Source organism: Papaver somniferum, chromosome 8 (assembly GCF_003573695.1).
Source record: "Papaver somniferum cultivar HN1 chromosome 8, ASM357369v1, whole genome shotgun sequence".
Taxonomy (NCBI): domain Eukaryota; kingdom Viridiplantae; phylum Streptophyta; class Magnoliopsida; order Ranunculales; family Papaveraceae; genus Papaver; species Papaver somniferum.
The window spans coordinates 175,924,292-175,938,550 of NC_039365.1; positions in this window are offsets into that span (position 1 = coordinate 175,924,292).

The following is a 14,259-nucleotide window of genomic DNA, read 5'->3' on the forward strand; positions in this document are numbered from 1 at the left end:
TATCCCCCATTTAATGTCATTCCCGAAAGAAAAACAAGAGCGACCTTATTTTCACAAGAAAACAAGGATTTTGGACACCAAAAATCACAAAGAAAATGATTTTGCATCCAAAATTCTCAATCAAACTAATCACTAGAGAACCTATGATTAATTTAATCGGAATACACAACCAAATTAACCACAAAAGAATTCATGATTAGTCTAGTTGGAAATGCTCACATAAGAAGACTTATGGAGCCGCACATTATATTCATAAAATATGGATCAGGGAAGATCAATACTGCAAAATAGACAAAGATTCATTCTATTTTCATCACTATTTGCATAACGACATATAATAGACATAATCTTTGTAGACAAAAGTCCATCCTATCTTCCATCAATTATTTGCATAATGACATAAAAGATTCAATTTTTGAATGTCAAAAGTTCATCGATATTTTATCAATACATGCATATCGACATATGAAAGAGATAACTTTTGACAAAGTATGTACAATCATAGTTCTCGGACGCAAACTCACATATCCCATAACATATTGCAATATATATATATTAATACTGCAAAAATCATCTTCCAAATCAAATTTAGAATAAAAAAATAAATAAATCTAAAAACATTGCAAGATGAAAACATTGGACATAGCTATGCGTACTCACAATATTGGCTATTCAAAACCATAGTTATCGTTATTAAATAAAAACAAAACTTATAATAAGAAGTTTCCTGGATAAAAGTTGAAATCTAAACTGACAGCATTTCACTTACTTTGAGTACTCTTCTCATATTCTTTATATACCAAGCTCATCTTCAGTCAGAACAAACCTGGATTCAAGATTTTTAATATTTTCTTCCAATCTTGTGGAAGATAATACTAGTTCGCTCTTGAGAGAGCTCACTTGTTCCAGAACGAGATTCATGGTTAACGAGAGCTTTTCAAACTAGGTGACAGAAGAATTCCCATCAAAGGAGACATCACGTTTGTCAGAGCATATCTCATTATCAGAGGAGTCAAATGGAACCTTCTTAGATGGAAAGGGAACTGTCCACACATCAACTTCTTTGCTTGAAATACTAAATGAAGACATGATAGAAGAAAGAAATGAAATATTTAACTTCAGAGAAGGAAACTTCTTCTTAATAAGAAGGATAAGACATTCCAAGAAGATCTTTGACCAAAACCCTAACAAACTATGGGTAGGTTCAATGAAACGGTTTTAGGAAAAACCATTCATGAATGTAAACGGTTTAAGGATCAATCGAACTAGACTAGGATGAGAACCAATCCAAAACGAAATAAATATTTATAATCCTCTCTGAAGAATATGGTTCTTGTAAAAAATGAGAGGGATACAAGAACCATCTTTTACTCTTATTACAGAATATAATTCTTCCAATCCAGACCAGGATTAGGAGGTTTCTGTTGTAAGGATGTTATTATTTCTTGTTTCTGTCTTGTCTTTACAAGAAAGAGTTATTGAGATTTATTCTTTCTTTTAAAAACAGTTTTGAGAACCCTATTTGTTGATTTTCGTAAGCTATGAATGGCTTTAGAAATCTCTTCTGAACATACAAAATAATTTTTGAAGATTTCTTTTTCCTCTTTTGCAAACATGATTCAACAGAGGAGACCATTTCTCGATTTTTTGTGTTTATAATATTTAGATGATCCTGATTTTCACACAAGATGTCCAGTCTTCTATATCATCCCTTTCGTTAGATATAGAGTCGGGTGTAGTTTGCTGATAAGAAATGATCGAGGATTGATATTTCTTATAGGAATCACAATTGCGAACATTTGCAATTTCTTGTCTTAGATAAACCAGTTGCCCTCCAAATATTCAATCCTTTTCATTAGACTTTTTTTTTCTGAAAGGATAGGATTGACTATTGAGGATCAGACTGGAATGTTTGGAGAACAAGTATGATTATCAGCAAAGAAGTTAATGGAATTTCCAGAGACGCCTTCCTCTGCACAGTAGTCAAGAGTAGCCATCCAAGCCTTAGTTAACTCATTAAACTATTCATTAGAATTTTTAGAAGTAGTATGAATACTTCTGTAGCACTTTAAACAAGATTTATGTCATGTCCCTTTTGATCTTTATTATTCCCCTTTTTGATTGAGAGATCTTTCTTTTTAGACTTTTTGTTACTCAGTTTGGGTGTCTTTTTCAACTGTTGTATGAACAATGAAAGATATGAATTAAAGTTATTCTCATTTTTATCAATCAATTTTGGGCGACGGGATTTTTTATCAGTTGCGGTAACAGAGTTTACTGCCAAATGATATTTCTCTCGCTATTGTAGTTCAAGATCGAAAATCTTTAACTTCCCAACCAGAGTATATCTGGAGATAGTATCAAGGTTATTTCTCTCAACGATGGCATGATTCTTAGAATCCTATCTAGATGACAGTGATCTGAGAATTTTCATCACAATGTCCTTTTCAGGAAAAGTCTTACCCAATTCAAACGATGCAACAATTTCAGATACTTTGTGATTAAACTCATCAAATGAATCTTCATATGCCATAGAAATTTAGGTTTTGAAGCCTGGCTTCATTCTCACTGGTATTTCCTTCAAATACGGTTTTTAAGATATCCCAAGCATCTTTAAACCGAATGCAAGTAGACACATGGTGATGAAGATTAGGGGTAATGGCATGTACTATGACGCTCAAACCGTCGAAGTTTTGTTTTGCATCAAGTATCTCAGCAGCATCGTATGCACCAATATCCTTTGTAATGGTACCTACTACCACAACGGGAGCATCATATCCATTAACTACATACACCCATGATTGAAAATCACGCGATTGAAGAAAAACTCCCATAACAATTTTCCACCATTAGTAATTTGAGCCATCGAAGACTGGTGGTACATTTATGAGATAGCACCTCAGCCATATAGTCATATCGCTATAAACACAGACTTTTGAGGTATTTAAATGTGTTTGCCTTCTCTGATACCAATTGAAAATACCGGGGGGGGGGGGGGGTAACAACCACACCCAATATTCCGATTGGGAATATGTATGGACTAACTCCAATATACTTCCAAGATAATCAACTAGACAGTTGTACTCAATCTTAAGAAAGATATATCAAGGAGTTAAATATCTCAATCTCTAATTCAATTTGCAATCATCAAATAGAAATTTACGAGCCCGATTAAATATAAGAGATATAAACTTGGATGGTACCAAAGACCAATATCCAAGGATCAATGAATTTCCAATCAAAAACCAAAGTTTGGATTTCACAATTGATCGATACAACGCACAATCTGTGATATTTCAATTATATAACAAAATATAATGCGGAAAAGAAATAACACAGACACCAGAAGTTTTGTTCAAGAGGAAACCACAAATACATAGAAACCCCGGGACCTAGTCCAGATTGAACGCCACAATGTATTAAGCCGCTACAGATACTAGCCTACAACAAACTAACTTCGGTCTGGACTGTAGTTGAACCCAAATTAATCTCACACTGATTCAAGCTACAGTTGTGCTCCTTACGTCTCTGATCCCAGCAGGATGCTAAGCATTTGATTCCCTTAGCTAATCTCACCCACAACCAAGAGTTGCTACGACCCAAAGAAGAAAAATTTAATAGAAAAATCTATATCACACAAAAGAGTCTATGATAGTAGATAAATTTGTCTCCCACAGATAAACCTACGAGTTTTTTCCGTCTTTTGATAAAATCAAGGTGAACATGAACCAATCGATATCCCAGACTTATATTCTCGAAGAACATCTTAGACTTATCAATCACCTCACAATAATCTTAATCGACTAGCGAAACAAGATATTGCTAAATCACAAACAATGAGACGAAGATGTTTGTGACTTCTTTTATCTTTCATATCAGAGGTATAATCTTAAGCCAATATTACGATTCTACTCTTACGAAAGAAACGACAAGATCGGATCACTAATTTACAAGATAAGTAGTTCGGTCAGGCTTCATAATCCCAATGAAGTCTTTAAGTCGTGAACCTACAGGTTCTCGAGAAGAAACCTAAGGTTAAAGGAGAATTTACTCTAGATTAACACAACTAGTATCACACAGGAGGTGTGGGTATTAGGTTTCCCACTTGCTAGAGTTCTCCTTTATATAGTTTTCAAATCAGGGTTTTCAGTCAATGTTAGATTAGTAACAAAGCATTCAATATTCACCGTTAAATGAAAACCTGATTAGATTCAGGCTAATATCTTTCAACAGTTGGATCCAAACTTAGCTTGTTACACACAAATGAAATGTATTTCATTTAGGTTTGAGTAACTGTACCTAAATGTGTACACTTAGTTGGTTCAACAATAGTTAACCAATGGTTAGCCATATGAGCACTTTCATATCAACCGTATTCATCTTTATCACAACTAGTTCAAATGACTTCAAAAGAACTAGTTAGAGAGTTTTTCAATTGATTAGGTCTTTATGAATAGACACGATTGAAGAAAAAAATCGGTTTTGATTCATTTGAATCAATTCATGAGCATTATAGCCACGGTTTGCAAAGATTGCATTCCCTATAATTTATTTATTTAAGTTCATGAACTACCGATTTGAGAAAATAACCAGCTCAAGTGTAGATATCCTTAAGCTCGTAAACGATATTACACCGGTCAAGAGAAAATTAAGAGACGTTTTAGCTGCTAACGACTCGATTAGTTTAACACGAACGTTAATTAATAGAATTAAATTTAACAACGATCTAGATACGAAACTAGTACCACTAGGTAGATCTCGGAAAGTTACACAGAATGCATTACCCGAACGTGTCAATCAGATACCAGAGTAATCATCAGATATGTATGAATGGTGATTACAGTTTAGCCGCCTGGCTGCCCTTATTGTTTGGACGGGTGCCTTTATAGTGTAGCACAGAACAGGATTGAAAGGGATATTTAAGTTTCGTCAGAAATTTAATATAAAACTGATTCAAAGATCAAAATTCTTAGGTTATAAGATTGATAATCAAATTGATAATAATAATATTGATAATAAGATGTGTTTTCTAAACAATGAGACTAGCCTTTATATAGGCTTTGTAGAACCGACTAAAAGAAACTAAAAAGGAATTCTACCTAAACTAGGAAAGTAAAAGGACTTGCAAAGCAAGTAAACTAAAATAGACGCAAAGGATCAACAATCATTGTTGATACAAACGTAAGACATCAACAATGATTGTTGATACAGATGCAGATGTCCTACATCAGTCCCCCCTTCTTGAAAGAAACTCGCCCTCGAGTTAGCTAATAAGAAAAACTTCATTCTCTCCATATATTGCTCCACACTTCGAGCTGTCATCACAGAATACGAATTCTTTTCCTCCATGAAAAATGTAGCTATCACGTTTACCGGCTTACCACGATCAAACACAAAACTCGTAGCTCTAGAGATTATAAATCCAAGTACCCAAGAAATGTGTCTCAAAGCTTTATAAGAGTTGTGCTTAACTTTCCCACGATCAAAGACAAAGGTCATGTTACTAGTGTTGGTAATGAAAACCATGCCAGCAACGACTTCCACGGGTATGGCATTTGTGTCTTCCAACTTTTGATCTACTCCTTTAAAAGCATAATCAATTGACTCTTTCCTTCTCTGGTTCAAAAATACTTCTTCGGTTGCATTATCAACATTTTTGTTTTGAAATAGTATCCACCAACCAAGTCTTCTGTTTTCAACATAACGCCTAGCATCAACTGTGTGATCTAGTAAAGTCGCAACTAACAATGCAGTAGTAAGCGGCGAAAAGAATGCGGTATTCAAGTCAACCACGTTAATAGTTACTACTAAGTTCCCTTCTCCTCCTACTGTTCGGTTGATCCAAAACAAATATTTGTCGAGAAAACTATCCAGCTTATTATCGTATGCCGTGCATGTTGATTGGCCGCCGTCAAAAACATATATAATGTTACCATATTTGCTTACTTGGTAATCTTCCAGAGTTTCTCCATATTGCAATTTCCTTAACGGGACTGCACATAGTACCAATGTAATTGACACCTCAAGGCTAAATTCCACTTCGTCACTACTGCCTCTTCTGCCACTTACAAGTGGTTCACGTATAGTTCCTAGTCCCAGCTGTTGTCGAGTGTAGAATGTCTTCACCTCGGGTAACAAACAAGAACCAACACAAATCTCTTATGCTAGAATAATAATGCAAAATCCACGTACCGTGTGTACTGAAATTTCTGTTGTACTTGAGATTTCTTTGCCTCTCTCATAGTAATTGCCAATGTTGTCCGGAACATTAAATTTTGGTAGAACTATTTTATTGTCTGCACCACAAGCTACCTCTTTTGCATATGCAACAAACTCTTGTGCTGACAATTTGAATATAGTCATCCCAATGGTATTCGATCCTATGAATGCAACTTTGTAGATGTTCCGTGGAATAATGTGTCCCCAAACACCCAGAAGCTCGTGAAAATTTTGAAAATGGTATGCTCCATCGAAATAACCACACCACTATTGGTACTTCGATCCGTGCAGCTTGTTCGAAAGGCTTTCCGTTGTCCCATACCTCAAGCTTTGGAATTCATCGTTATGCTTTTCTATCAAATATGCGTGAAATAAATTGTGCTTCACAACTACTTCAGCAACCATGAAAAACTTGTCTTCCCAGTCAAACAACTCTATAATTGGACTGAACACTCCACAAATATTATGATCTCCATAAAGCCATACGACAAAATTAATTTTCTCACATGCTGCCAACAACTCTAGTTCAGTACTCGCAGGTGGTCGGATTTCAAATGCATCGCCAGGGTTTACATGTGCATATGTCCATCGTATGACTCTTGTCGCCGGAAACTTCACAAGAGAGTTATTCTCAACCAATAACTTAACAATTTTTTTGTCTCTTAGGATTGCAAAAAGTGGCAACAGTTCCTGTTGTTTATCCTCGTCCGGAATATTATGTGGAACATCACTTCTAGTCCCAGCTTGACTAGTATGTTTGCCAAACTTAGCAATATAGCTAGAAAAACATAAACTACCTGAAATAGATTCTCTTCTTGCCACTCCTTGTTCGTGTTGCAAGTGATGTTACTATAAACAGTTCAAAAAATCCATTCATGATCATCGTCATCGACACCAGGTGTGGCAAATATTAAGATCTTCTAGAACTCTTTAAGCTCAAAAATAGTTAGTTTTTTATCAACAACACCATTACTGATCATAATAAATGAAGAATTTCCTCCAGGCACCCAAGTAACGTGTTGAAAACAAGATGTTCTGTTGTTCCATGTCTTGAGCTCATCAAACTTCTCAATCCATGTAAGAAAAACTCTACAAATATCTTTGTTATTGCCTGCCCAAAGTGTAGAATAGAGTACAGAACGCATGTCCACCAGGTTTCCACGATCATTGTTGGTTTCCACCCACAAATTCGTGTAACTTTTCTTCCAAGTTTGGTATGTACACAACAACTCCAGGAAAATATACCAAATTTTGGTCAAGAAGAATAGTAGAATTGTTGTAGCGTGCACTAGGATTGACGAAGAGAACTCGAAGAATGTGAAAAATATTGGAAAGTATTCCTTCAAGAAATCACCAGTTCGAATAGTCACAAACCCTTGATCAACACAATAATTACTACTTGCTTCTACGGCTTCTACACCAGATAATGTCCAATTTCCAAGAGGAAAATGATAATTTCCAACACGAGACATGGTGTTCCCGCAGTGGTGGTAGGTAACTAAGATCACCAACTTCAGTAGCAACAAAGTGATAAGCGTCATGACTTCTGTAAGACATAAATCGTATGCTTCACTAGAGTACATGGAAAGAAAAGTTACTGCAAGACGACACCTTCGCATCTTAATGTTTAGAAGTGGTAACCAAATATCATGTTTCTGCCTTGTCTTGTAGCCTGTGATATTTCCAGGACAATTCCCAAGGGTGTAATCACGAAAGTGGTTTATGTCACGAACCTCAAGAGTTAATACATTTATGCCAGCGCCTTCAAATATTTCTATCTTCACATAAAACCACGTTTCTGTTGATTCTGAATCAAATTTCTTAATGTCGATAACCAAAAATTTGGTATCAACAAGCGACTGCTCAAACATAAACCGCAGAAGTTTATCCATCCATCCGGCGAATCCAGGAAATTCAGCAACATCTATCCCGTGATTAAAAATAGATTTTACTGTCAGTAGAAAATATAGTGGTTGAAAGCAAAGATGTAAACGTCTCACAAGCAGATCCATTAAAATCTTAAGCAACATAATTCTCTCGCAGTTACAGTTCACCAAAACCAACTTGGTGTGAGTACTGTATCCATCAGTTCGTGTCGATAATCCAGGCTCGAACAAAGATGAATGAAAGTCATATGAAACTGTATAAAGTAGATTTACAGCTGCGCTTCTCGTACATCTTGTAGTTGGGAATAATACGAGAACGTTCATGCAAACATTAACGTCTTCATAATCTTTTTCCAACGTTACTCTCCTTGTGTTTAAGAAATTCCTACCACGAATTCTTCCAAAGTAAATCTCTCTGAATCTTAGGTCTTCAACTACAGGTGAAAGATATGTATTTCTCCACCCAATACCTTTTAGTGTAGACCATCGCACAAACGTTTCTTCAATGTGAATATCAGCACTTGGATATGCTGTAAACTTGACGTTATCGAAATCCCAAAGTAGTTTTTTTGCTAAAGATAGTCTACCGGTATAATTTTCTATAGTAATTATATCTTGAGATCGAGATACTAACACGTCTACAGAAGTATATGGCGACACAAAAGAATTCTCATTGGTTATCTCAACGAGTTTATCCTTACTAGGGTTTGTATGCACTACTATTTGTGTATCCAGTTGATCAATAACTTGATAATGTTCATCCCTAGATAAAACATGCATATCAACATCAGAAGTTATGAAGATAATATATCAAGGCTTACCGTTAGGCATTAATGAATCATCCGTAACCTCTTTAACTGAAACAATTTCATTACCTTCAGATGTCGAATACTTGTGAGCTGAAAAGGAAACTTCTTTAATATGTTTTTCTTCTTCTTCGTTCTCTTCAACTAGTTGAGAAACAGGTTTTATCTCTTCCTGCGAAGTTTCTTTTGTATTCTCCTCGCCAACTGATGCATCTCCAAAATCAATTTTTTTAATACTCTATTGAATACTCTCTCGAATAAATCTTCAAGGTCTGTTATTGTAATTACTTCTTCCATGATCAGAAACGATAATAAGAAAACTAGGTTTGTTTTTTTATAAGGGAAAGGGTTTTGAGTTTGCGGAAGCTGAGTATGGATCTGTTTCTAGATAAGAATCTAAAAACTCTGTATCCGATACCAACTAGTGTAGCACATAACAGGATTGAAAGGGATACTTATATTTCGTCAGAAACTAAATAGAAAATTGATTCAAGGATCAAGATTCTTAGGTTATAAGATTGATAATCAAATTGATAATAATACTATTGATAATAAGATGTGTTTTCTAAACAAAGAGACTAGCCTTTATATAGGCTTTGGAGAACCGACTAAAAGAAACTAAAAAGGAATTATACTTAAACTAAGAAAGTAAAGGACTTGCAAAGCAAGTAAACTAAAATAGACGCAAAATATCAACAGTCATTGTTGATACAAACATAAAGGATCAACAATGATTGTTGATACAGATGCAGATGTCCTACATCACTTTAGTAAATCTAGTCGGCCTTATCTTCAGCTGAATCGTTCGAGAATTCAGTTTCTTCTTTCTTCTTTCTCTTTCTTCTTTCCCTTTCTTCTTCTTCTTCTTCTTCTTCTTCTTCTTCTTCTTCTTCTTTTCTTTTGCTTCTGTTCATCGCCTCCGACGATTTTGTGTGATGATTCTGAGGTCGAAATCAAAGAGAACTTAGGGGAAACTTTAGGAATTGATAACTGGTGCTGATGTTGTTCTTAATTGAGTTCGGGAGAAGAAAGAGGGGATGCTGCTGTAGGATTTGAATTAGGGTTTGAGATTATTTGAGAATTGATAAGTTACACGAAATGTTAACAGATGAAGAAAGCTTGGGTTGATGTTTAATTGAAGTTGCAGAGTTGTTCTAGTGATTCAATATAAAGTTAGGGTTCATGTGTTCTTCCCCAAATTATAATTAGGGTTTGTAAGAAGTTCAAATAAGAATTTAAAGATGAAATTGAGAGTTTAAAGAGAAGATTTGATATGGGTATTGATCGATTGTATGAAATAGGGTTAAAGATGAAGAGTATTTCAAAATTGATGAAGTTAAGGTTTTGAAGTTGATTGTGAAGCTAGGCTTTGCTTCTGTCAATAAAGAAATGATGAAGATATTTTTGGTGATGAATAAATTGATGTTTGAGAAAAATTGGGTTGAGGTGATTGTCTTCTTAATAACTTACTAAAGTTATTGATTTCAGTTAATGAGTTTATGAGTTCATGGATGATGATGAATATACTATGAAACTGTATGTTAAGATGGTATAGTGTGGAATGGTTTTGTGGCTGTAACATGGGGTTGGATATGAATTGCATGAAGAGAAAATATGGTGTTGCCAAATATTTTAGAAGGATTAAGGTTTAGATGAATGAGTTATGTCAAGGTATGGAATTGTTGCAGATGCTGAAGAAGAGATAAAGGGTGGTTCTGTATAAGTTGAGAATTGAAAGTGAAATGATGAGTATGCATTGTTGTTATGGACATGGTTTAGTTTATGTTTCATTTACAGGAAGAGGGTATGTTTTGCGATGAATGCAGGGAAGAAATGAAATGGTGTATTAATATTACTGTGTATGAATGGATAGTGAAGAGAGTGTTTTTGAGGCAAGACTCATTGTTATTTGAAACTGGGATTGAAGGTGATATGGTCTGCAACCATTGTTGACCCATACTACTAACACAATAAAGAGTTGGAGTGTATGAAGTGGGTTTATGGGATTTTGGTTATGATTGAATTACAGAAGACATGGATAAATCTAGCGGTTCAGTTGAACTGGTAGTGTTGGTTGTGTTGAGATGGAGATGAGTTGGTGCAGGTGGAATTAATAGGAAAGACAAGATGTGGTTGGTTAATTGGTGGGTATATGTTGAGTTGCAGATATAGCTAATGTGAGTTTAGGGATGTAAACTGAATCTAGTGGATGATAATGTTGATGTTGAAGTTCATATTGAGTTACAGGAAGGTAAGTTGTAGCTAAGGTTAGTGGTAGTGTTGTATGCGATTCTCAGATGAAGTCTGGTGATGATGCTTTTGTTAGTTAGAGATGTGTTCTTGGATGTAATAGTAAGGCTTGAGGGCAGTCTCTATGAATGCTTGTCACTGCAATTGCAGGTAAGATGATTTGTGATTAAGAATGTACTTGTGAAGTTATTTGTATTCAATGTATTGTTATTTGAAATTATAGTTAAGAGTTTTGGGGTTGCACAATGTTTGTGCATTAGTGCTCTTTGGCCTGAGCAATGGCTCTGGCCTGTGCAAGAGTTTTGGCCCTGTGCCATTCAGCCTAGTCAGGATCTGACTCTAGATGATCAGTTAGTCTAACTAATTCGAATCGGGTTTGACGCACTGAGTCACTAGTCTTGACTCGTTGACCATTGACCCTGGCCTTTGACCTTACCTTGACTCTATTGACTGACGTTTACTGTTAGTTGATCATTGACCGCCACTTTGACCGTTAGTGACCGTTAGTTGACTTAGTTGGGCTGGGCCTTAGGTTAAGGGGTCAGTTTAGTGGACTTGGGCTTAGACCTATTATTTATATTTTGAATGTTTGGACCCTCATGGTCTGATTTAACCTTTGACTTCTTCTACAAAGTTGTAGATATTCGCAAGAGTTATCTAATGGACTATAGAACCAACCCAATTCAATTAGTAAACCTTAGCTATGCTAAAGATAGATAAATAAAATATGTAGAACCTTAAATGGGCCTAGAATCATTAGAAAGACTTGTATGATTCTTGTGTGAGCCTTTTGGCTAGATTCTTAGACTTCTTGTGTGATTAACAGTTAGTCTATATTAACAAAGATCGATTCAAAGGATGAACCGGTGGATCGTGGATCTCGAGGTAGGCGTGGCTTTTCATCAAAAGAGGCGGGAATACTTTTAACTCTTTTGTGATTATTGTTGCTTTCTCTCGAAAAAGTTTAAGTTTAATAAATTCATGCATTATCTGCTTGTGTATTCGATGCATTGTTTTATTTTGAATTCCGAAAGTACCATTGTTTCTTTTAATCTTTCCATTGTTTGGAAAGGAAATGTAATGCTTTGTTTGTCTTTATGAATTGTATGGGAAATAAGAATTTCCATCTGTATGCTTAATAGGTGTGTAAGGAATTGATCTACACCTATTAGGAAAATGATAGGTGTGTAAGGAATTGGTTGACACCTATTTGGAAATAAGAATTTCCATGCGTGGTATATAAGATACTTCTCCTTCATTTATATCTACATGAATTCGATGTTTTATGTGTATTAGGTGTGTAAGGAATTGGTCGACACCAGTATAAACTAATAGGGTGTGTAAGGAATTGGTCGACACTCAATATAGTACATTGTTTGAAGAAGGAGTTAGTTCCATATACATGATTGTTTACCTATGTGAATTGTTTGTGTTTAGTGTTAGAGAAAACATGAATTATTTTCAAATCATTTCAATGATTACTTAAAGTTAAATGTTATTCCTACGAGGAATCCCTTTTAGGGATGATTTTCTCACCCATTTTCACCTTCAGTTTCAGAGGCAGATCAGAGTTGCGCCACGAAAGCTTCAAGGGTCGTTTTCGTTAGTTGGTTAAACTTTTATATGTTTATTATATTGCATAGTGTATTTGTAAACCAAATGACTATTGTATATGTATCATTTGAGAGAAGTTCTTGTATATATATATTTCTGAGCGTGGCTAATTTTGATTTAGTTTTGTAGCATATTTCTTAATTGAATGTTTAAGTAAATAATTTAGATTTAGTGCCTCTTATTTAGTTAATCTCTTGGATTAGTCAGCTGCTATCTTAGGGGGCGCTACAGTGTTGGTATCAGAGCTCACTATTAGATCTTATATGGGAAAAGATAGAAATAGCCAGTACCAGTTAGTGAACTAGATTAGTTTAGAACTGGGTTGAGTTGTGAGATAAATCTTAATCACTAAAAGCTATCAATGATTAAAATATTTATTTGATTGATTGATTTGTGTGTTTTCTTATTTGTATTTGTAATGAAGTAAACAATTGTAGGGTACACCTATAACTTTAGCTAATAAGGATATGAGAATAATTAATCTAAAAAGTATGAACACTTACGCGATTCAATACTAGAAAAATAGTGAGATTAGCATTATCGATAAATCTTGAAAGTCACATAGAAATTTATTGAATGCCTCGACTTATACACAGAATCGACAACTTATAAGTACATAAATGTTAATAATATTTTTGGGATTCAATAATATTTGTAGAGTAGTTAGAATGATAGTTCAACCGTCAATGTTAATAATAAAAAAATACTATAATAATTATTATAAATGAAAATAATAGTAATAATAATTTGATAAGGTTTTATCAGTTAGTATCACAACAAACTTAATGTAACTAAAAATTTCAATAAGGATATATAACGATAAAAATCATAATTATGATTAAATAGTTATGGAAAATTATTAACATTTATCTACGGTTAAATTTTGTAGATTAAACTAATGACAAATTACGGATATATGTTTTGCGCTTAACCTAGATAGTTAATATAATACTTATTAGATGTTAGACGTAAAAAGACGAGGATGTAATATACACAATAGAAGACTCGATATGTTAATTATCCTTGTATCGAAATTATCTCTAGTCTAACAAATGATCCAGTAAATCTCTAAAATGGAACAAGTATACATGAAATAGTGATAATAGTATTCGGATACTTAGTGTAATATTAGAATTAACAGAAAATAAATTCGTATATGAATAGGATCCTTCTTCGTAAATAAATTCAATCATCTTATGAAATGGAAAGTTAGTGTGACGAACTTAAACTGTTAGAATTTAAACTAGTATTATATTAAGAATAATTTAAATTAAAATCTCAATAACAAATATATAGCGATAAAATAATGATTAGGATTAAATAGCTATGGAAAATTATTAGTGCCTATGTACGATTAATTGCAAAGTTAACTAATAACAAATTAAAATTATGTGTTTTGCGTTCAAACCAGATGGATAATATAAGACTTATTAGGTAGGATTAAGATTGTGAGGCCATATGATGCATAATATAAAGACTAAACT